Genomic DNA, 25,301 nt, shown 5'->3' with positions numbered 1-25,301 from the left:
AACCTGAGAGTAAACCTTTTTTCTTTTTTCTGTAAAATTACAGTAACTTTCAAATCCAGATAATAACACCAGGAAGAAACCTACACGGCACGCTGCGCATGGCTGCACTCCCCGCCCCGCAGTCGCTGTCACTGTCTCTTTAAGCGCCCCCCCACCCCCACCCCCACCCCCACCCCCCCAGCGTCGCCTCCCGCGGGGCGTGGCGCCCGCCGCCGACGCATGCGTACTGTCCGCCGTAAGCCGACGGGGCGGGGCTTGCTGCGTGCGCGCCTGGCCCCGCCCCCTCCCGCCCCTCCGCGGGTCGCCCCCGCCCGCGCGGCGCAGCTGAGCCAGTGACGCGGGCGCCGCCGCCGCTACGGTCCGCGCTCTCCGTCGTCGCTCCCGAGCCGGCGATCGCCTCTCCCGCCGCCCCCCGCCGCCTCCCCGCCCAGCCCCGCGCTCCCGGGGCCTCGCCTCGACCCCCCCCCCGCCCCCGAGAGCGCCCCGGCGCCGCGGAGGCTGCGAGCGCCCCCTCCCTCCCGGAGGTCGCCGCGCCGCCCGGTGAGTTGTCATCGCGGCGGGGCCCGGCCGCTGTCATGGGCGCGGGGCGGGCGGCTGTCAGTCGGGCCGCGGGGACCCCGAGGACGTCAGGATGGGGCCGGGGGGCGCGGGGTCACTGCGGCCGGGGACGCGGGGTCGGAGGACGCGGGGTCGGGGGTCGCGGGGTCGGGGGTCGCGGAGGAGGCGGGCAGAGTCCTCCCGAGTGGCTTCCCGCGTCCTCCCGGCGGCGGCTGGGGACCCCGAGCGGGCGAGCCCCGGAGCCCCCGGCTGCTCTGTAGCCCCCCGGCCCCCCAGACAGACAGACAGACAGACAGACAAACTTCTCCCGCGGCCGCCTGTTCCCTAGCGAGCTGCCGGGTCTCGGCTTTGCGGACCCTCCCCACCCGTCTGTCTGTCCGTCTGTCTGTCTGCGTTTCTTGCTGGTTTCGTTTCTTTAGCTGAGTGAATCCGTGCAACACACACGCACACACTCCTCTCTCTCTCTCTCTCCCTCTCTCTCTCCCCCTCCATCTCTCTCCCTCTCTCTCTCTGTTTTGTCGATTTCACACCTAGACTGTCCCCCCCCCCCCCGTCTGTCCCTCCCGCCCAGGGCTAGTGGTGACATGCATCTGGCACTGAGTCCTGAACCTTCTGGACCTGGGCGGTTTGAACGAAAAAGAAAAAAGAAAAAAGCCTATGCAGCCAGCGAGGCAAGTTTCCGCAGACTTTGAGGGTTTGTTGTCTCCTGCCCTCTCTCCGTGAAAGAGAGAAAATAAAGTCTTTAAAATAAAGCGACCGTGGTGACGAGAGGACGGAGTTCAGGAGGGTTTGCTGTTTACTAAACTGTGTGAAGGACGGTGCTTTTTCTTCTTCTTCTTCTTTTTTTTAATTGATGTTTTAACATTTTTTTTAAATTATTTATTATTGCATAGAGCCAGAGAGAAATTGAGAAGGGAGCGAGAGAGAGAGGGAGAGAGAGAGAGAGAGAGACCCGCAGCCCTGCTTCGCCGCTCGTGAAGCTTCCCCCCTGCAGGTGGGGACCGGGGGCTTGAACCTGCATCCTTGCGCACTTTGATATGTGTGCTTCACCAGGTGCGCCACCGCCTGGCCCCCTGTGTGTTTTAATGTTTAAAAAATCATTATTACTATTATTATTTTGATGAGAATAATAATTTGCTGCTTAGCTCTGGCCGATGGTGGTGCTGGGAACCCAGCCTGGTGCGCAGCTGCGAGTCTCGGGCATGAAAGCCTCCTGCAGAACCACGATGCAGGCTCCCGGCGCGCTGCTTTTTCATCTACGTTGCTCAGCTCAGCTCCGGCTGCTGGAGCTGGAGGATGCCGCCTAGGAGCACTGTCACCTGCCACCCCGACCGGCTCCCCGGCCGAGAACTTTACCGTATTGACCTCAGTTAAGAAACTGAGAGGAGGGGCAGGGCCATGGCGCAGCGGGTTAAGCGCGGGTGGCGCGAAGCGCAAGGACCAGCCTAAGGATCCCCTCAGGACCCCCTAAGGATCCCGGTTCGAGCCCCGGCTCCCCACCTGCAGGGGAGTCGCTTGACAGGCGGTGAAGCAGGTCTGCAGGTGTCTGTCTTTCTGTCTCCCCCTCCTCTCTCCATTTCTCTGTCCTATCCAACCACAACAATGTTAAACAACAAGGGCAACAAAAGGGAAAATAACTAAATAGATAAATACTGAAAAAAAAAAAAAGAAAAGAAAAACTGTGAGAGGTAAAAATAGCCCTTCCCATTTTTCCAGTTGAGAGCACAAAGTCAGACTTCTTCACTTGCCCAAGGTCACAGGCGCTGGCTTATCATGGAGCCCACTCATCCCTGCTGGGTCGCACTGCCAGCTTTCTGGTTGGCTTATCTTTTGGTGCAGCTCAAATAGGAGCCTTGCTAGAAGCTTCTCAGGGGTACGTGTTCAGTCTGCTCCAAGGCTAGTGAGCACCTCAGCTCCCAGAAGCACACAAAGTACGTTGGCACGACATTCTTTTGCGCATGCATCCTTTCAGCCAGCACTCAGGAATATTCGTGTGACTTTGAGTGGATGCCAGGCACTGCGAGGTTTGGGGAATAGGTTTGGGGGACACTTCCTGGAATAGAGAGCCACAGCCAGGCTCTCATGGAATTCAGTCTTTAAGTCGGTTTGTTTGGGTTTATGCAGCTAATTTCTGTTGGTGACCATTCATTGCTAAAGGAACGTCTGTGCTGTGAGTTAAGTAGAGGACAGTGTTCTTGTGAGAGCTGAAAGACAGCACTTCTGTCACCAAATAACTGCTCGGGGATTACCGCAGAACAGCACTCACTAGACAGGTTCTCAGCCACAGCCAGACAGCCAGGTGGGAACAGGCGCTCGGATCCTGAGGGTGGGCCTGCTCGGCCTCTGCCCTGCACCCTGCACCCTGCACCCTGCACCCTGCACCCTGCACTGTCTGAGTGTTCAGAGCTCACCTGGTGGCCCCGCGCAGTCTGCTGTATGTAGCCTGCATCCTCAGTCTGGCATTCAGAGCGGCAGAAGAGGGTGCGAGGCGGAATGAAGTGCTACACTGGTGCGGGAAGAGAGAGGCCTGAGCATTTTGGTTTCCTGGCCGGTCTCCGTCCTGTCGGTCCGCATCTCAGGGCAGGGAGTTCCTCCTCTGCGGCTGCCATGGCAGCCATGCCAGCGATACCCCCCCAGGCACACACGCACAAGCACATGCAGAGGGGCTGACGCGCCGGACTTCTTACAAAGGGAGGAGCGCTTTCAAGTTTACTGCGCAGTGTTTTACTCCCATGCTTTTCTTGCGCGGATATAAACTTGCCTATTGTTTCGGATCTTTCTCTGTTCTCTTATCCACACCCCTAGGTCTTGAACAGTCAGGTAACTGCTGATCCCTTGTCTGGGTTTGGAGAGTGAATAGTATTTTTTAGAAGAGTTAATGGACATATAATCACGCTTCCTAAACCAAAACAGGTGAGCTGGGGGGTGAATATCTCCGGCAGAGCTGCTTGCAGGGCGCTAAGGCTAGAGGCACAGGTGGCTGTCTTTCTCCTGTAGTTTCCATTTACCAAGGAGGCAGCAGCAGCAGCGTCAGCGTGAGCTCAGCCCCTAGCAGCGGGCTTGTAATGTCTGCACACAGCCTGGACGTGCTTCAGCAGAGACCAGAGATTCAGATCCACTAGGACCAGCCGGGCAATTCCACACATGAAGCATTTTACTGAATTTCTGTGTGGGTATGTGATCTCCTATTTGGAACCTACACATACGAAGTTAAAAAAAAAAACAAAAAAAACTCTTATTTTTAGAAATAATTTATTTGAGGCCGACAGTGGCGCACCTGGTTGAATGCACACATCACCATTCACAAAGACCTGGGTTCGAGCCCCGAGTCCCTACCTATAGGGGGGAAACTTTGCAAGTGGTGAAGCAGGACTGAAGGTGTCCCTGTCTCTCTCCCTCTCAATCTCCTCCTTCCCTCTTGCTTTCTGGCTGTCTCTATTCCAATAAATAAATAAAGATAAAAATGTTTAAAAATATTTATTTATAAAGTTTATAAAGATTTTTATAAATATTTTACTTATAAAATAATTTATTTATTTATTCTGACAGAAATCAGTAGGAAAGGGGATGATGAAAAAGAGAAAGAAAGATAGAAACCAACACTGTATCATCACGTGTGAAGCTTCCCTCTGCCAGTGGGGACTGGGGGTCTTGAACCCCGGTCTTTTAAAATGGATTTGTTTGGACTAGGGTGGTAGAACACAGGACTTAGATGCAAGAGGTCAAAGGTTTGAGCCCTGCAAACCCCTGACACCACCACCAGAGACGAGCAGATCTAGTTATCAACAAGAAACGAGAGCACCAGGGCGTCACTCTGGCATATTCGGTGCTAGGACTTGACACCAGGACCTCATGCCTGCAGTCCCTCATGCCTGCAGTGCTGCTGCTGCCCAGTGCCACCCAGCTCCCCCTTTCCCATTTTCTTTTCTTCGTATTTTTTTTTCTTCGAAACAAGTACTGTTTTGATGAAGTCTTGAGTGTTAAAGATACCCTTAAGAGAATACTGGAATAAATCATAACTGTATCTGTTATAAAAAAGACTCCCCTGTTTCTCCTCCAGATGACTTTTATATAGTTATAACACCCACATATTCTATTGTAGTGAGATTTCATTCAGCAAATGTCTTTTTCTTCTCTCTCTTTCTCCCTCTCTTTTTGCCAGAACTCTACTCAGCTCTGGCTGTTGGTGCTGGGTATTGAACCTGAGCGAGGCCTCTGCATTGCTGCTGCACTGTTTCCCTGTCAGTTAAATATCTGTTTGCTTATGTGCTTTTGATGAGCTCCAGCCTCACATAGATAAGATGTCGTAGTTCCCAGGCCACTGCTGCATTCAGACAGAGAGAGAGACACCAGAGCTGACCAGCAGCCTGGCGCTTCATGTAGTCGAGGACTCGAACATGGACACATGCACTTCAAGGCAAGCACCCTACCGGTGAACTATTCCTCTGACCTGAATGCTTTTTGAAAAATTAAATTCTTTAAGTTATCTTGCTACATCGCAGGAAACTTGAAATGTAGAGCAGCGAGAAATAATGACTGTACTGCTGGCAGAGCTATTTCCACATCAGTGGGAGTGAAGAAGGCGGCCAGAGGCGTGTGTGTGGCTGGCCTGGGGGTGCCGATGGCATTGGCGGGCGCGTTTGCTAAACAGCCGTGGAGCTGAGAGCCACAGAGCAATTGCCAGACAGTGATGGGGTGGCGGTCCTTGAGAAGGAAGATCTGTTCCTCCACCATGACTCAGATTCAAGGCAATAGCCTTGCTGCCTTGGATAATTGTGAGTTCATGAGCGTTTCAGTGTACAAAGAAAAAAAAAAAAAAAAAACTTTATCCAACAAAGTAGAGGTGCTGAGCAAAGAGCTACCTACCCTCTTAGAAGGCCCAAGTTTTAGCGGGAAGACTGCGCAGCACCTGTAGGCGGCTCCTTTTCCTTGCGCTCACACACGTCTGTGAGAGTGACCTTTTTCTTTTTCTTTCTGTCCTTTGGCCTAGAAACCAAAAGGTTCCTCTATTTGTTCCCTCGTCTTCTGATTCTTATCTGAATGTGGAAGTCTCCACTCTGTTGTTACACAGGTAGCAGCACTAAACTGGGTCACTTCAGCCTAAAAGGCTCATTAGCTACTGTCAGGGCCGGGAGACAGTTGAGTCTCTGAAGAAACTGGTAGAGAAACAGAAAATGAAGCAGCGTGGTGAGAACTGAATAAAGGCTTCCTGGACGTTGGTGTTACCTGTGATGCATTCTTTTTTTCCATGGTTCTTATATCTCAAAAAAAGGAGAGCAAGGCACTCTTGATACATCTGCTGGTTGCGTGCCAAGAATGTGTGCAGTATCTACATAAACAGGGTGTTTGGAAGCATTTTCTTAAGAAGAAACAGACACAGTTCTCTGTGCTGTCACTACCCTAACTAGAGCCTTAGGCTTGCCAGATAGCAAGCAGTGTAGCAGTGTGCCTTCAGATGTCTCCCCTGGACCCTGCCCACACACATACGCGTCTCAGCATTTTTCTCTTAGCGTGGCTCTACCGCTTGGCTGGGGAAAGCAGGCTGGGTTTTCTGATCACAGTAATAGGTTTTCAGTGAGTTTGCAGATGGTAGAAGTGGTGACTGTTAGTTCTTTTGTTACTCAAAAGAGAATCTTCTGTGATAAAAAAAAAAAAAAAATCAGTGATTTCGGTTCTTTTCTCATGTAGTTGGAGGTTGGACGCAAAAGTTGTGGGGAGAAGAGGTGACTTTGGGATTCTTTTCAAGATGTTCTTCCTTCCCATTCTTTTTCATCGGGCTACCTCACCTTTATATCCTTTTTTCCTTTTTTATTTCTTCTTCCAGGGTTATTACTAGGGCTTGGTGCCTCCAGTACATACGAATCCACCGCTCTTGGAGGTTACTTCTCCCACTTTTGTTAACCTTGTTGCTCTTGTTGTTGTTATTGTTATTGTTGTTATTGTCAGATTGGACAGAGAGAAACCAAGAGAGGAGAGGAAGACAGAGAGACGCCTGCAGACCTGCTTCACCGCCTGGGAAGCGACCTCCTGCAGGTGGGGAGCCGGGGGCTCGAACTGGGATCCTTGCACTTTGCACCATGTGCGCTTAACCCGCTGTGCTACCGCCCAGCCCCCCTGCTTTATCTTTGAATGATGTATGTATTCCATAAGAGAGAAATAGAGGGAGGCCAAGCACATGATCTTGGTGTGATGCCAGGGGTCAAACTCAGGACTCAGGTAGTGTGGGTTCAGAGTTGCGGCACTGTACAAACTCTCAGGCTGCTCTGTTCTTTGTTAAGAAAGGGGACCACCTAATCTTTCCAAATCCAAACTACTGCCAGCACTGACTTGCCGTCTCTCACACTGATATATTATCAGAATATGGGGTTGCCCTTTAATTTGTCCTGGCTAAAATTTTGTTTTTAAGAACATTTTCCGAGAAGGGACAGAGATAGGAAGGTTTATTCCTCCTTTCTTGGAGCTGTTCTCATTTAATCTAAGTGAACTAAGTGGGTAGAAATTTTAAAAAGGGAACTTGAAACAGAGAACCAGGTGGTTTTGCTTATTTTGCATTTTAGATTACAGTCTAGACACAGAGGGGAGCTTTAAGGGTGATTTTTTTTTTTTAATCATCGATAATAGAGCCCTGGGAAGAGCTGTGCACAGGATTTGCATGTAAGAGGTCTCAGATTCAAACCCCAGCACTAAATAATTCCAGATCTGAGCAGCGCTCTGGGCTCTCAGTTTCACACACGCGCGCACGCACACACACACAAACACACACACACACACACACACACATCAAATAAATCAAAAATTATATTTATTAATGAGAGAGACCAAGTCATCACTGACATATATGGTGCTGGGGATCGGATTCAGGAATGTACACATGCAAGTCCTGCACTCTACCACTGAGCTACTTCTTTTAAACAAAATTGTCAAGAGGTTGGTGAGATCATCTATCACTTGCGGTCATGCCTGAGACTCAGCAGTCCCAGAATCAATCCCTAACAATTCCATACACCAAAACCGATCAGTGCGCTGGATTCTCTCATTAAAATAAATGGTGGCCTGGGCGTTGGGACAGTGGAATGAGATCTCAAGTTCAATTCCCAGTGTATATAAGCCAGAATGATGCTCTAGTCCCCTCCTCCACTCTTATTTATAAGCAAATAAATCTATTACAAAAGAAATCTTTTAATTTTTTATTTAATTAATTAATTTATTTATTTATTTATTTTTTGCCTCCAGAATTGCTGCTGGGGCTCGGTGCCTGCACTATGAATCCATTGCTCCTGGAGGCCATTTTTTCCCATTTTTGTTGCCCTTGTTGTCATTTTTATTATTGTTGTCATTGCTATTGTTGGATAGGACAGAGAGAAATGGAGAGAGATAGGGAAGACAGGGGGAGAGAAAGACAGACACCTGCAGACCTGCTTCACCCACAGCCTGTGAAGAGACTCCCCTGCAGGTGGGGAGCCGGGGGCTCGAACCGGGATCCTTATGTCAGTCTGTGCACTTTGTGCCACATGCGCTTAACCCACTGTGCTACCGCCCAGCCCCTGTCATCTTTTCTTTTTATTGTCATCACCAAGGCTTCAGTGATTACAGGCTGCCCCCCCCCCCATTAGAAACAGACAGAAGGAGCCCCCAGCTCGCCACCTGCAGGCGGGGTCACTTCACAAGCCATGAACCAGGTCTTTCTCTCCCCCTTTTGCATTCCCCATCTCTCTGGATTTCTCTCTGTCCTACCCAGCAACCATGGCAGCAATAACAAGATACCACAGTACCAGGGCAGTGGAGGCGGGGCTCACACCTGGGTTGTACAGGTGGCAAAGCAGGCACCCTTCTAGGTGAGCTATCTTGCCAGCTCATATTTTAACCTCTTAACACTAGAATTTATTTCCTTTTATCTGTCCTTTAGTTGGTAACCACTGGATAGTCAATCATGAACTCTTTTTGTTTTTTTATTTAATGTAACATAAACATTTTCTTAAGATGAAAGTAGCTGTATTTTATGAGAAGAGACCAGCGTTTTGCTCTGGCACTTGCTGTGCAGGTTATTGAGCTTGGCCTCATGCGTGCAGGCTTTGCTCCTGCGGCCGAGCTGCCCCCCTGGCTGCTAGGCTTAAGTGCTTGTTTATTTGCTGCCAAGGTTTTTGCTACATCTTTGTGCCTGTGGGATCTCCCCCACCCACCCCAGGAGGAGAGAGAGACACATACTGGACCACTGCTCTGCCACTCTCAACTCTCCCTCTTTGGGTCCTCCTATGTGCTGCTGGGGCTCGGGGTTCGGGGTTCGGGGCTCGGGCCTGGGGCCTTTCCTATGGTGGAGTGTGTGCTCTGCCTAGGTACGGACCACCTCTCAGCCTATGAAGTGATTTCTGATGGCTTCACAATTGATCTTCCATCAGATAGATCAGTTGTGATTGTTAATACCCTAGAACATCTAGATTATTTCTAAGTTTGCCACAGGATGATTTAAGTTTTCTGTGTGTGTGTGTGTGTGTGTGTGTGTGTGTGTGTTTTAATACACTATTTTAATGAAAGATGCAGAGAGAGAGAGAAAGACCGAGACCAGAACACTACTAAGCTGTGACTTAATAGTGTTGCACAGTATTGAACCTGGAACTTTGGAGCCTCAGGCCTGAAAGTCTTTTTGCATAACCATTATTGTATCTCACTCGTCCATCTCATGTTTCTTTAACAGCTTGATTGAGGCATAATTTATTGTTTATTTATTGGATAAAGGCAGAGAGAAACAGAGGGAAGGAGACACCTGCAGCCCTGCTTCACCACTTATGAAGCTTCCGCCCTGTAGGTGGGGATCGGGGGCTTGAACCTGGACCCTTGCACACTGTAACATGTGCACTCAACCAGGTGCACCCCCGGCCCTGAGATATAAATTCTGTATCATAAAATTCATCCGTTAAAAATGTGCAGTTTAGTGGAATTTAGCTTATTTTCAGAATCACGCAGATGTCACCATAATCTAATTTTAGGGCATTGTGTCACATTTCCCCAGAAGGAAACTCCACCAGTAGTCACTCCCTGCCCCTTAGTGTGCGCCTCCCCTGCTAGTCTCTAGGTTCTCTCTGGAGTTCATGTGGACATTTGCTGTAGGCGGAGTCATATATATGTTATTTCATAATTGACTGGAGCATAATGTTGAGGGTCACCTGTGTTGTAGAATATTTCAGTATTGTAAGAGAGACCAGAGCTTCACTTTTGTGCATGTACTGCCAGTACTGCAGATGGAATCCAGGGCTTCACACATGCAAATTGTTACGCATGCCAGTTGTCTCCCTTTTTTTTTTTAAAGGGCTTCAGTCATGTCCTTTTTTGTTTGTTTACTGAGTATAGATAGAAAAAAGAGAGAGACACACCTGCAGCCTTGCTTCAGCTCTCCTGAGCCCCCCCTCCCTGCCCTCCGCAAGTGGGGACCTGGGCTTGAGGTGTGGCCTTGTGCGCTGTGGCTTGTTCAAGCGGGTGCACCCTGCCTGGTCCCCACACACCAGTTCTGTGCTGCTTTTCTTGTTGAGCTGACTCTAAGGGGTGACTAAAGGCTCATCCATATCTTCAGCTGGGGTCGGTGCCCTGCTTGCTTGTGCAGTCCGGGGAAGAGCAGTTAAAGCCAGGCCCTTGGTTCTCTAGTGCTGTTAAGATTGCTCCAGAGGCTGAGCGGTAACGCGCCAGTAGAGCACACACTTTACCAGGTGCAGAGACCCAGGTTCGAGCCCTTGACCACCACTTTCGAACACCAGGCAAAGGGGAGTCACTGAGAGTTGTCTGTCACATTTAGGAAAGCATGTGCTCTCCTGGGTGAGCTGTCATCGCCCGGACCATGGTCATTGTGTTTTGTTTTCTTAATTCTGTTTTGTTTGTTGGATAGAAACAGAAAAATCAAGAGAGGAGGAAGGGAGAGAGAGAGACAGACAGACAGACAGACAGACACCTGCAGCTCTGCTTCATCACTTACGTGAATCTTCCCCCTGCGGGTGGGGGCTGGGGGCTTGAACCTATATCTTTGCATATCAGCATGTGTGCTCAGCCAGGTGCACCACCCTTGTGTTTTATAAAGAAGATTTCACCGTGAGCCCCACGGAGCCTTCCTTAGCAAATGTAATTTGTAGTTTTCGGAAATTTTCCCTTTCCTTGTGAGAGAACTGTATGCTAAAGTTCTGTGCACCTGCCTGGAAGCTGCTGCTAGAATGCTTACCGACTAGAGTCAGCGAGAGCAGGGGTAAGGGAGAGGGCGTGTGAATGTGGTTTAGATGTGGATCTGACAAAGAATGCTCTTTAGAACAGCCCACGTCAGGCTCTCCTTACTGCCGAAGCTCAACTGCACCCAAGATTAAAAATACAGCTCACCCCAGGCACAGAGAGCAGGTGGTGGTGCAGGGGTATCATTTCCTCTAAAGGATCTCCCTGAGTGGCTTTACATCATCCCAGCCGTCTGACTGAAATAATGCGAGATCTCCTTTTGCCCTTGCCCTAATTGGATGCACTGGCATTTTATTTACTTATTTGAACCATAACATTGCTCAGCTCTGGCTTATGGCTCTGCCGGGGATTGACTCAAGCATGAAAGTCTTTTTGCATAACCACTGTACTCTCTCCTCAGCAGGCATTCTTGATTAAAAGCTGGTCTTGATTTCCTTGCTTGTAGAGACTTTTCCAGAGCTCCCCGTAACTGCTCCTGCAGCTCCTTCCTCGCCCCCCCCCCCCCGCTTTTTTTTTAATCAGAGAGTCATTTTGGTTCCACCCAGCGAGACACGTGGGACAGACACAGGGCCAAGAACGAGGAAGTTGAATTGTGTTCGTCTGTACCCATACCAGGTCCCTGTACTTAGAGCCAAGTCCAACGGTGTGTGTGTGTGTGTGTGTGTGTGTGTGTATAGAAGTATGTATGAGAGCAACCTTGAACAACCCTGCCACGGTTCACTAGGAAATATTTCGGAATTGGAGTGGACTTAACCTATAAATGCAAATTCTGTTCCAAAATCTTAGGGGTCTCAAAAGGCAGAGTGGGTTGAGACAAGAAATCTGAATCTGACAGAGGAGCAATAAAATAGGTGGAGGGTTACATTTGGTGTGGTGGCAGCTTTGGTGAGTACAGATGGTACACACACACACACACACACACACACACACACACACACACGAAAATACACTAAAAGTCAGTCCTATTGTAATGTAGTCTTTAATCAGTCAGAATAAATCTTAATCTGGAGATTGGGGTTTTTTTTTTTTTAAGTGGTGTCAGAGCTTCATGCATGCATGGTACCACTGCAAGCAGTCTCTCCAGGCGACTTTTTTTTTCCTTTCATTTATTTATTTATTTAGAGAGGGGGAGAGAGTTACCACAGCTTCACTCCACCACTCATGAAGTCTGTGCCCCCAGGGTGCCCCTGTGTGCTAGGGCCCTAGTCGGCACACGGTGAGAGGTGTGCTCTGTCAAGAGAGCTCTCTCCTTCCGGCCTGAAAACCGGGATATTTTCATTTAATTTAATTTATTTATTTACTTGTTTTTGCCAACAGGCTTATCACTAGGGCCTGATGCCGGCACTACAAATTCACCACGCTCAGCGACCATATTTTCTTTCTTATTTATTTATTTATTTCTATTTTATTTGCTAGGACAAAGAAGTTGAGAGGGAGAGAACAATAGACACCTGCAGACCCGCTTCACTACTCGTGAAGCGTGCCCCCTGCAGGTGGGGAGAAAACTGGAATTCTTGACTCTGGTATTCAGATGTTACCAAAACTCCTTATACTGTAAACCAAATATAAGAGAGGCTTCTGTATGCTTATAAAATGCCGGAGTTAGAAAGCTGGGACTTTGAGGGCCATCTCATTTTACCTTCTGACTTTATCAAAAAAACAAATGGGAAACAGATGGTAAGAGGCTTTTTTTTCTCTGAGTGATGACAGGGCCAGGAGAGAAATCATAATTCCTGACTCCTAGCTTTTTCTTTAAATATTTATGTATTAAATTTTTTATTATCTTTATTTATTGGATGGAGACAGCCAGAAGTCAAGAGGAAAGGGGGAGATAGAGAGGAAGAGAGACAGAGAGACACCTGCAGACCTGCTTCATCACTCGCAAAGCTTTCCCCCTGCAGGTGGGGAGCCGGGGCTCGAACCCGGGTCCTTGTGCACTATAACACATGCGCTCAACCAGGTGCGCCACCACCCGGCCCCACTCCTAGCTTTTTCTACCCTGGATTGATCACTTATTTATTCTCTGGGTCTATCTTAAGAAAGGGAATTCGGAGGCCAGCTGTGTGTGGCTCATATAGTTAGGGACAAATTCATGTTCCTTCTGTGGTCATAGCTTTAATAGTGAAATTACAAAAGGAGATATATCTTTTCCTTTTTCAAATTTATTTATGGGAGAGAATGAATCAGAGAATCACTGTGGCATACCTTGTGCTGGGGACCAAACTTGGGAACTCAGGCTTAAAGCTCTGAGTTTCAACTATTGCAGTACCAATCTCCCTAACATCAGGAACGAGGTAGCTTACCTCCCTCCCTGCCTCCCTTCCTTCCTTTCCTGGCACCAGGACCTCAGACATGCTTGGTTTTACCGCTCTCTCCCAAACCAACACTTGCACTTTTTTTTTTTAATTAAAAAAGGGGGAGACATCACAGCACCAGAGCTTTGTGGTGTGGTGTTCCCATGTGGGCTTGAGTCTGTTTCCTATGAATGATAAGCCATCTCCCAGCTTGAAATGAATCTTAAATGTACTTTTTCTGAAGAAGAACTCTTCTTAAAATAGATGTGGTTTGTTTAGGGCTGTGTCTGCTTAACTATTTTGTCTCTGTGCTCTGCTTCTTTGCAATTCAAAAAAAGTCACCTGGCTCTAGACAGATGGTGTGTGTGTTCTCTGAGTCATTTTCCCTTTGGGTTCCTTCTGGCAAGGTGGGTCAGCCGAAGGTGCTGGTTGTATCTTAGACATAATAGAACAGCCCAGTAACTGGGACATACTGTCTGGGCGATGTCCCAGACATCTCTGTCCCCCTAGCAGATCCCAAACCTACACAACTGCAGTTGTGATATTCTCACACTTATCTCATGTGGAATCAGCCATCCGTCAAAATGCAACATGCACACAGATTTCTAACTGTAGCAGATCAGGAAGGAGACAAACTCCCTGGGCTGGAGGAAGAGACGCTGGCTTGCCCATCTTGAAAAGCCTTCGTTGTGTGTTTCGTGGGTGCTGCCCTCTTGGTTGGCATACCAGAAAACATTTATGAAGATTTAACAAGTGGGGGCGCTGGGAGGTGGTGCCCTGGCTAGGTGCACATGTTACCAAACGCAAGGACCCATGTTCAAGCCCCCCACTCCCCGCCTGCAGGGGCTCTGCTTCACATGTAGTGAAGGTGTCTATCTTTCTCTATCTGCCATTCTCTCTCAATCTTTCTCTGTCCTATTGAACTGAGCCCCAGTAATAACCCTGGTGGTGAAAAAAAAAAATTAACCAGTGGTCTGTTGACTAACTTGCACTACTGCACCTACTGTTCGACCTTAAATATTTACTTCATGTATTATTTTTGACATTCGCTGTGAATTTGAGTACAGACTAGGAAGTGGTTAACACAGAATGGCTGGTTTCTGTTGTCCAGATTTGACCTCTCCTTATCAGCTGTTGAGTTCCGTCCGCCTCCAGGTAGAAACTCTGTCCCAAGAAGGCTGTCACCCTCCTCTTTCTGTCCTGTGGGGAGTTTGCTTGTTACACAGCAGAATGGCAAGAAAAGCAAGCTCTGGATTTCTTAAGAGTTCATTGATCTGCTTTTTTCTTCTCCTTCTCCTCCTCCTCCTCCTCCTCCTCTCTTTACATGCACCTTCAAGTCATAATAATTTGTGAGCTGATAATCTGGTCAGGCTGCACAGCCAGGCTGTTGGGAGGTGGGTAGATAGTTAGTTGCTGCAGAAACCAAAAGGAAGTAAATCTAGTCACGTGTTGGGCAAGTCCTCAGTGAATGCCTTCAGTTAACGCACGGTGGACAGTTGTTAGAACAAAATGGACAGACACTTGCCCCTGGAGCGGTCTGGGGGAGTAGCCAGAGGTCATCCCATTCAAGAGTAGGCTAGAGGGATCTGCTGTGTAAAACTTAACTAATCTGAAGGACTTGCCCCGGACTTGACAGTGACTCCAATCCAGCAAGCACCAGGAGGTGTGCTTGGAAGGAGGGCTTGGAAAGCAGCCTTGAAGAATTATTCCTACCCCCACCCCCAGCAGCACAATAAACCATATTTCTCTGCACAGTGAGATAGCTCTTGGAGTTTGATCTGGTGTGAGGATTCTGGCTTTAATGTTTTCAATTGGTAATGTTTTCTAATGGTGGAATGCCCCCACTTTTTTTTTTTTAAAGTAGAGAAAAACAGGTGACCCAGGGAGTTGACAGTGGGACTAGCATGCGTGAGACCCCAGTTTTGATCCCTGCTGCACAAGTACTGGCGTGGCACTCTGGTGTCCCTGTCTCCTGCTCATAAGACAAATAATGCATCGTAAGGGGCGAGAGACATAAGCAGGCACATGTGAGCAGTTATGCAAGGGAATAGGAGAAATGAGACTCTATGGGTCAGGGACTGTCTTGCTCATTTCTTTATGGTCAGATCCTGGACTAAATGGATGGTTCTTAAGTGATTGCACAGGTGTAAAGAATTAAAATAGGGAGTTGGGAGGTAGCACAGCAGGTTAAGCACATATGGCAAGAAACACAAGGACCGGCATAAGGATCCCAGTTCAAGCCCTCGGCTCCCCACCTGCAGGGGAGTCGCTTCACAGGCGGTGAAGCAGGTCTGCAGGTGTCTGTCTTTCTCTCCCCCTCTCTGTCTTCCCCTCCTCTCTCCATTTCTCTCTGTCCTGTCTAACAACGATGACATCAATAACAACAACAATAACTACAAAACAATTAAAAAAAACAAGGGCAACAAAAAGAGAAAATAAATAAATAAATAATTTTTTTTTTAAGTTTTTAAAAAAGAATTAAAAAGGGTGAAGTGGCAAGGTGACTTTGAGGCCACGAGCCTTGATGACAAGGAATGAAAGAATAGCATTAATGATGAACTTAGAAAGAAGACATTAGAGATGTGTGTGTGTGTGTGTACATATATATATTACTTACATACTTTTTTCTTCCCACCATACTCATTCTGATAGGAAAAAAACCTTAGCATTGGGAGGTGGTAAAGGAAAGAGAGTATTGGAGTTCGTCTAAAATTATTTAGCAAGGCTAAAACAAACTGCAGGGCCCCTTAAGAATTGTCATCCCTTAATGTGCTAGGTTTGCCATGGTCAGGTTTAAACTTGGCCCCCAGCACGCTCAAGGACATTTCTGTGCTCTGGTGTCTCTGTCTTTCTACCTGAAGAAGTTGGCCTGAAGCAGTGAAGCCCCATTGGAAAAAAAAAAAAACAACCAATAACAACAAAAATGTGATCCAAAGGCCAGGGAGTCACCCTGTTAATTTTTGGACAGATAGTTTATTTCTCAAACTTTGTCATTCTTTTAAAAACAAAACAAAACCTCCGGAAGCATCTGTCACACCCTAAGACTAGCTTGTACTACTGCACCTACTGTTTGACCTTATTTGCTTCATGTATTATTTTTGACATTCGCTGTGAACTTGGCTACAAACTAGGAAGTGGTTAACACAGGATGGCTGGTTTCTGCTGTCCAGATTTGACCTCTCCTGGGGGTGTTTCTGTTACTTCTGGAATTAGAAAATATGATCACACGGGCCATCTTTGAAGAGCTCTGCATGCTTTTGAAAATGTGGATCATGAAGAGAAGGGTTACTCTGTACAAGTGTGAACTCCTTTTCTTGAGCTACATATGAGCAACAGTAAAATGACCAGGTTTCAGAACCTTGGTGCTGGTAGATGGGTAGCAGTAATGTAGGTAGTTGTGGGGTTTTTTTGTTTGTTTGTTTTTTGTTTTCTTTTTTTGCCTCCAGGGTTATTGCCGGGGCTCCGTGCCTACACCACAAATCCCCTGCTCCTGGAGGCCATTTTTTTTCCCTTTTGTTACCCTGGTTGTTTTACCATTGTTGTGGTTATTATTATCGTTGTTATTGATGTTGTTGGATAGGGCAGAGAGAAATGGAGAGAGGAAGGGAAGACAGAGAGGGGGAGAGAAAGACAGACACCTGCAGACCTGCTTCACCGCCTGTGAAGCGACTCCCCTGCAGGTGGGGAGCCGGGGGGCTTGAACCAGGATCCTCACGCCGGTCCTTGCGCTTTGCGCCACCTGCGCTTAACCCGCCGCACTACCGCCCGACCCCCGATATTGTTTTTTTTTTAATGTAGTGCCAAGAAGTGGAACCCAGGGCCTTGGGTGTGCATGAGACCACCGAGTCCCCTCTCTAACCTAATGTTTATCGGCTGATGAGAAAAGAGAAGGGAAAATGAGGAGAGTGACCAGAACGCTGTTTGTCTATCCATGTTCCCTGGTGCTGTGTGGGCAGTGAGGAAATTAGAAGTTCCCCAAAGTAAGGGAAACTGCAGGATGAATCATCAGTAAGCTGTGGTCTGTTGCTGCAGATCCAGGGAGGGGTTCCAAAGGGGAGAGGTGTGAAGAGGCTGGCGGTGGTGGGACACTGTGCCCCATAGTGGAAGGCGCTGACAGGTTGGTGGATGGGGTATGCTTGCCCGCGTCCTGGGGAGATCAGAAACTGCCCCTGGGACACCAGTCTCACCAGTCAACATCTCCTCAATAAAGAGATTAAAGAAAGATAGGAAGGAGTACCCCAAACATAGCTCTATCTTGACAGCATTCTGTTTATTTCTCAAATATGTCTGTAATAGAAGGCTTCGGGCTTAAACTTTTTTCTTGTCAGAGCAACTTCAGTAGAAACGGACTATATTCTGGGGGGTGTCCTTCATTTAAACATCTGGGGTTTAGAGTGTTCCGGTGTTCCAGGACCCAATAATTTTATACCTTCTAACTCCACATTTAAAAATCAGTTAACCAGAGGGGACCGGGCAGTAACACAGCCAGTTAAGCGCACATGGCACGAAGCACAAGGACGGGCGTAAGGATCTCAGTTTGAGCCCCCGGCTCCCCACCTGCAGGGGAGTCACTAAACAGGCGGTGAAGCAGGTCTGCAGGTGTCTATCTTTCTCTCCCCCTCCTCTCTCAATTTTTCTCTGTCCTGTCCAACAACAACAGCAATGGTGACAGCAACAACAAAGGCAACAAGAATGGGAAAGATGGCCTCTAGGAGCAGTGGATTTGTAGTACAGGCCCTGAGCTCCAGAGATAACCCTGGAGACAAATGCATATGTCAGTTAACCAGAGTCTCCTGGTGACCAAAAAAATTAAAAAGTTCCTCTCCCTCCACGACAGCTTACATCTGAAGAAGCATAAAGCAGTGCTGTTACTGGGGCAGGGTGTGCCTGGGCTTCTCTGTCTGGTTTTTCAATTTACTTGGGAAAGTGGAGGAGTAAGACTGGCTATGGGCCAGGCATAGTTTCCCCTCTTCCTGTGGTGAATGGAAATGGACGATTGTTTAAGAAGTGGACCCTGAGTGGGAGGAGGCAGTGGAAGAAAGTGGTTCTTGGAATCAGACTGACTCTGCTTTCAATCTCAGTCCAGCCTCTGCCAGCCATGAATCTCAGGCACATTTAAGATCTCTTATCTACAGTTTCCTCATCTGTAAAATGGAGATGCTCATGTCACTACTCCCTGTCTCTTGTAGGGAAGCTGCCAAAATGTGAAGGGGTGTTTGGGAGAGGGGAACTCTGGAATGATGAAGGCTAACTGGAAACAACAACCTCTTAAACCTTTTGTGTTATTTGAACTTTACACTGTTGGCATGTGTAACTTAAACAGTTTATTGATATTAAAAGTGCCTCATGGGAGTGTTATGAAAGCCAGATCAATTAGGCTATTTATGTATTGTTTATTAATTTTGTTGTTGCAGGGATTTCACTGCTGTAGCTAACTTTTTCAGAGAGAGGGAGAGATACCACAGCACTCGATCTTCCCCGTGTGCCTTCACATCCCGGGTTTAGTCCCAGGGGCTTGAACCAGGGTGGTTTGCAGGTGCCCTCACAGGCCTGACCTCTGGCTGTTTCGCCAGCCCCTCAGATGGGCTGCTCAAAGCAGTATAGTGTCTGACACCTAGAAAATACCCTAATGGCAGTTTGTGTGAGGACAAAGTGGCATTGATTAGTAATTGACATTTGCTTTTGTAGTGTTAATTTTTTTAAAAAAAAGTCTTTTTGACAGAGACAGGCAGGTTAAGAGGCAGGGTTGGGGAATGTTATGGGAAGAGACCACAGCACCGAAACTTCCCTGAATGTGATAGTGGCCTCCTTCGAACCTGGGTCGCACACCTGGCAAAGCAGCACCCTGTCCAGGTGAGCTACTTACCAGTGCGTAGTGTTAAAGTGGACATCTGGCGGTGTGACTTTGGGTAAATCTCTTTGTTAGGTTCACGTTCTTCAACTGAAAATGGGGATTAGCAGTAGTGTCTTTGGCATGCAGGGTGTTTGCCAGGCACATGGAAAGTAGTGAGTCTGCTGCCTAGCATATATGCTCAGCATCTACTGTGCCAGCTACCACCCCACAATTATACTAGTGGATGCTGAAAGTAACGTCCACTTTCAGAGTTACAGAAAGAGTCATTTTGCTGACTTCTTTTAAGGCCAGATGTTGAGTTAACAGAAGAAATGGGTTGATATCTTTGGGATTTCCTTGTATTTCAGCCCTTGACTTGTCAGCTCACCTGGTAAATCATTGCCATCTCTTAGGTGTGTGGACATAAAGCACTAGGCAGGGCTGTGGGTGTGAAACACATTGTTGGTCCTGGCAGAAGGCATAATCTAGGTTCACTTTGGTAAGAGTGGGAGAGAAAAAAAGTCTACTGAGGACCTTGTCTTTTCTCTGTTTTCTCCTTTTAAGTTTATTTATGGCTAGAGGCGAGAGAAACTGAGACGGAAGGGGGAGGCTGAAAGGGGGAGAGAAAAAGAGGCACCTTCTGCACTGCTTCGCGAAGCTTTCCCACAGCAGGTGGGGACTGGTGGTTTGAACCCAGATCCTTGTGCACTGTGACCAGGTGCATAATTTCCTGATTCCTTTTCTCTACTTTCGAAGACATGTGAACCACAGCCAGAAGAGCAAGAAATTGGGGCTTATTTCCTCTTTTTTTAACTTCCACATCCTCTTGACTTGGTAGATGGTAGACTCCTTACCACTTCCACACCCTCTTGACTTGGTAGATGGTAGACTCCTTACCACTCACTACCCTTACTGTTTGTTTCTCTGAACCCTTTCTGTTCCAAACCATTCGGGTGTCATGTTCTTTGTTAAACTTCATTTCTTCCCCAAGAGAAGGAGCATTTGCAAAGAAAGAGGAAGTAGCGGAAGGAACAGAACTGTTCTTTCACAATCTATGAAGCAACAAGGAGTCAGGACAACATAAAGGGCATCAAAGGGCTCACTTTTGCACTGGCAAAGACAGTCCTGGGAGTATCTTTAAGACTTGGAAGGGTTTTGTTACAATCTTAGCTAAGTACAAAATAGGACTCTAGAGTAGAGAAACAACCCTGTCATTTAGTCTATAAAAACCCTCTAAAACACAGATTGTTCAGGCTGTTTATATCATATTTCTGTAGTATTTGTTTGGCTTTTTAGGATAGATTTGCTTAAATTAATTCTGTTTTTATTAGTGATTTAAAAATGATCAACAAGATTGTGGAATAAGAGGGGTACAATTCCATATAATTTCCACCACCAGAGTTCTGTATCCCATCCCCTCCATTGAAAGCTTCCCTGTTCTTTACCCCTATAGGAGTATGGACTAAAATTCTTTATGGGGAGCAGAAGGTGGAAGGTCTGGCTTCTGTAATTGCTTTTCTGCTGTATATGGATGTTGACAGGTGGCTCCATACCCCCGCCCTGTTTCTATCTTTCTCTAGTGGGGCAGGGCTCTGAGGAGGTGGGGTTCCAGGACACACTGGTGAGGTCATCTGCCCAGGGAAGTCAGGTTGGTGTCATGGTAATGTCTGCAACTTGGTAGCTGAAAAGCATTAAGATACAAAGCATAACAAATTGTTTCAGAATCAGGAACCAAAAGGTAAGAATATAGCAGATGTGATTTGGGGTCTTTATGTTGTAAGAAGCTAGGAAGTCTATTTTAGGCATATTTCAACTAGCCCATGACTTTACTAAATTTTGCCTGAGCCGAACAGCTAACATGCAGGTGGGCTAAAAGTACTGTATGGGGAGATGGTAGTATCAGAGTTGGGAATAGGACTAGAAAGGTAGATCAGAGCAGAGAGTAGCTCCCAAATATGGTAAAAGTATGTAAGTACTGTTCACTATAAACCTCATCAATCTGAATTCTGTTTTTTCAAGCATAATGACTGGAAGCTTTAGCGAAGATACTTACTAAAGAACCAAGCTCTTGGTTCATTTCAGGCCTAACCATGAACTTGCAGGCATGGCTTAAGGACACCAACAGGGAGAGGAGGGGCACGCCGCCTTGGAGCTGTCTTATAGGATGTCTCCGTTTGCGGACCACAGTCTAGGCAGTCCCTGGCCTCTGAGAAGTCTGACTTGTGCCTTATCAGAAATGAACCAGATGGTGTTTATAGTAAAACTGGCAGATGTTCTTACTGTTAGCATTAATGAAAGAATTTTACATGTAAATGTGGAATTATGGAAGTCTTCCTTTTGGGGTCTTAGTCACATGTGGAAACACTGCCCTTACCTTACAGAGGCCTTTATTCCTTGCTTCTGTCCAGAAGTGACTCTCAGCTATGGCTGCTGCTCCTCCCTCTCCTTTTTTTTTTTTTTTTGCCTCCAGAGTTATTGCTGGGGCTTGATGCTGGCAATACAAATCCACTGTTCATGGTGGCTGTTTTTTCAATTTTATTGGATAGGACAGAGAAATTGAGAGGGAGAGAGGAAGATAGACACCTGCAGACCTGCTTCACCACTCGTGAAGCGACCTCCCTGCAGATAAGGGACCCGGGGGCTTGAACCGGTATCCTTGTGTCGTACTATGTGCACTAACCCAGTATACCAACCGATCCCCCCTTTTTTTTTTCCTTACCAAAGTGCTTGCTTGTGGTGGGGAGCTAGTTGTACAGTAACTCTAGTGTAATTTGAAGGTTGTAGTGGGACCATGTGCCTGGTCTGGCTGCCCTGATAACTAAAATGTTCATCATATCTGTCCCTCCTTTGGGTTAAGCTATCTGGATATAACAGCTAAAATACCAAGAAGATTGTATCAGAGCCTAAAGATTCAGTGGGGGAGTGGGGCAAGGCAGAAAGTGGTGCACGCTCTGTACCACCACTGGCCTAGATGATGTGCCTGAGTGTCTTCACTTTATAGGTCAGGAACAAACTTCTTAAAGGTCTAGCACTACGATTTAATATTTCAGAACTAAAACCACGGCTGGAGTGATGCCGAATCCTGTGTTTATTTTTCACAGCAGGTAAAATCTGTGTGGTTTAAGAAGTCGGGGTAGAGGACAAGGAGGCGAGGGGAACAGAGCAAATGCCTAGAGAGAAGAGGGCAGTTCCAGTGGGAACTTCAGTGGGGATGTGCTTTGAAGTGGACAGTTTTGGGGTGAAGATAAATTGGAAAGGAGAGGCTGGTTAATAAAAATGAACCAACATAGAAAAAGGAAAAACATGAATTATTACTCAGATGGGCTGTACTGTTGTATAATGTGAGCTCTTCCCTGAACGAAGCTCTGTGGGATTTGTTTGGGACTTGAAGGTCCATGTGATCTCTGTTTTTAGGCAGGTGACAGGTGGGCCCCTCAGGAAGTCTTTTAGACCCAGGTATTTATAGGCTGGTCTGCACTTTGCTGGAAGGCAGTTCCCATTTTAGCTAGCCAGGGCAGCTTTAGCTTCTGCCTTTGAAACATCACACTTCAGAATTCCCACCGTTGTCGCAGTGAGAATTGGATAATGACGCCCTTTATGCTGTCCTCGGACTCTGCTGCCTCCAGTTTGTGAGCCCTTGCCCTCCAAGTGACCCCTGCCACTTCCGCTCTGCAGATGCCCCCTTCTCTCTCAGCGATGAGTGAAGAGCAACTGGGAAAGTAATCATCTTGTTTATGTGTTCACCATGACTAGGATAGCCACTTTGGTTCTGGTCTCTTCTCTAACTCCTCGCCACAAAGCAGTGTTTAGCATGGGCAACTCTACGTACATTCCAGTTCAACACTGAGTGAACACCGGCCAGTATGCCTACGTGGAAGCTGGTATACAGAGATTTGGGTTTCTTACCTCACGAAGGGGAGGGACACTGATGAGTAAACTCGAGTTGTCAGGCTACTTCCTTTTCCTCTTGCGGTAAACTTTCTGTCTTGTCTAACTTCAATGGCTAATTCAAAAACAAAGCATAGTAGTAGTGAATTCACACTGCTTCAGAAAGTGTAGAGTGGGGCCTGGAGGTGGTGCACCCGCCCAGTAGGGCACGCACTGTATATTGCATAAGGACCCAGGTTCAAGCCACTGGTCCCCACCTACAACAGGGAAAGCTTCACAAGTGGTGACATGGTGCTGCAGGTGTCTCTCTTTTTTCCCTCCATTATCTCTACTTCCTTCTCATGTTCTCTGCTTCTATCCAATAAATAAATAAAGTACTTTGTTAAGTATAGAGCTCTACGTTCATGTAAAATTTTTATTTATTTATTTTATTGTTGGGACTCGGTGCCAGCACTACGAATCCACTGCTCCTGGAGGTAATTTTTTCCATTTTATTGGACAAGACAGAGAGAAATGGAGAGAGGAGGGGAAGACAGAGGGGAGAGAAAGATAGGCACCTGCAGACCTGCTTCACAGCTTGTAAAGCGACCTCCCTGCGGGTGGGGAGTCAGGGGCTCGAACCGGGATCCTTACACTGGTCCTTGCCCTTCATACTATGTGTGCTTAGCCCAGTGCGCCCCTGTTTATTTTAAATAGGCAGAGAATAAAGACCACAGAACCCGAGCTTCCTTCAGTGTGGTGGGGCCTGGACTTGAATCTGGGTTGCCACTGCTGGAAATCAGAGCCTAGGGTATGGAAGTCTTTTTTTGCTTAACTATTACACTGTTTCACCAGCTTACAAGTGCTTCTTTATTTAATTTCTAAATGTGTCAAGATCTTTGAAAGACATACATTTAAAAAATCTCTCCTCTCAACCCTTTTCTGCTGGAGTTTCTGTGACGGACATCTTAATTTGATCATCTGTATGCAATGTATCTATTTTACTCAAAGAAATTAGGCTTTTTAAAAAATATATTTATTAACTAGAGCTTCATAAACATGTGCCAGGTAGTTATCTCATGTCAAGCTCCTTGTTTGCTTATTTTTTTTTTACCAAAACCCTGCTCAGCTCTGGCCTATACTAATAACCAGAGACTGAACAGATTTTCATGCCTGAGGCTTTCAAGGCATGACAGTCTGAGTTCTCTCTCTAGTCTCAAATTTCTCTCTCTCTCTCTCAGGGGTGCCAAAACCTGGGAATGAAACTTTTTTTTTTATTATCTTTATTTTTATTTATTGGATAGAGACAGCCAGAAATCTAGAGGGAAGGGAGGGCTGGAGAAGGTGAGAGACAGAAAGACACCTGCAGCCCTGCTTCACCACTTTCCCTAAACTTTTTTTTTTTTTTTTTTTTTTAGGCAACTTGTAATCAGGTTGTTTCACATGTGAAAAATTGGGAATAACATACATGCAGATTATGGAGAAAGTAATTTCAGATGTCTCTGAATTCCTGTTGTCACTACATTCTATTCTGTGAATAGCTATTTAATGGCCTTTGACTGCAGGTATACACTGTCCACATGTAAATGATCTAGTTCCCAAATGTTGCTGGTTCCAGAAGATTCTTACAGTGCCCCAAAGCAGTGTTTCTCTGCTTATGCTTTAGAATGTCCTAACTCTCTACACCCTGAGAATCAGGTCCCTCCTGGGTCCCTCCTGGCATTCGGATATTAAACAAGCTCCCTTCTACTTGTGTTCTGGAGCAGAACTGGGTAGCTAAATTCAAACCAACCTCAAGAAGCGAAGTGAATAAACTTCAAAGCTTCCTGTTTTCAGAAAATTTGTCTCTTATAATAAATATAGGATAATTTTAATAATTGCAGTGACCTGATTAAATGTGACCTCCCATCAAGACTGCATGTGTTGGGGTAAGACTGCTTAGTGTGTAACCTTACCCTCAGGACCCTGGGCAGGTTACTTGACCTTTGTGCTTTGTCCTGATACAGAGATGGTAATTTGCAGTACTCCTTAACTTTTTTTTTCTTTTTTGAGAGAGAGAAGATTTAATTGTATTATCTAAAGTCATGTTATAAGGAAGGAGGAAGACTCTCCCGATTGATTTGTTTGGTTTTCTTTCTAATTTTAAACTTTGTTTTAGAAGACGAATTTATTTTCATGATGAGGGAGAATAAAGAGAAAGAGACCAGTGTAGCACTTAACTCTCACATATGCAGTGCTGGGGCCTGACATAGACCACTGACATATATCAAGAGTACTTGCCTTTTAGGATTGTTAAATCAGATATATGATTTATTTATTTATTTATTTATTTTTGTCATTACTGTGCAGTCACTCTCTGGGCTGACTTTTTTTTTTTTTTGGGGGGGGGAGTTAGAAAAAGAGGGAAAGATACCCTAGCACCTAGCCTAGACATGGGACAGGGCTCACAGCTGGGTTGGGGGCACTGCAGAGCAGACATCTGCCTGTGTGAGCTATCTTGCTGGCCCCGGACAGAAAATGTTTAGGCCGTGAACAGTTCAAGT

General features: G+C 46.8%; 1 protein-coding gene across 1 annotated transcript in view; it reads left to right on the top strand.

Moving 5' to 3' along the window:
* The first annotated feature begins 324 nt into the window (after positions 1 to 324).
* The window catches only part of SUSD6 (sushi domain containing 6), an 88,004-nt gene continuing 63,027 nt past the window's right edge, over positions 325 to 25,301 (top strand). Inside the window, exon 1 of the mRNA XM_060175560.1 lies at positions 325 to 540. The gene's annotated coding sequence lies outside the window, so the exon portion shown is untranslated. The remainder of the gene's footprint in view (positions 541 to 25,301) is intronic.

This window comes from Erinaceus europaeus, chromosome 16, assembly GCF_950295315.1.
Source record: "Erinaceus europaeus chromosome 16, mEriEur2.1, whole genome shotgun sequence".
NCBI lineage: Eukaryota > Metazoa > Chordata > Mammalia > Eulipotyphla > Erinaceidae > Erinaceus > Erinaceus europaeus.
The sequence above is the reverse complement of the archived record's forward strand: the minus strand, read 5'-3'. Positions and strand labels throughout refer to the sequence as shown.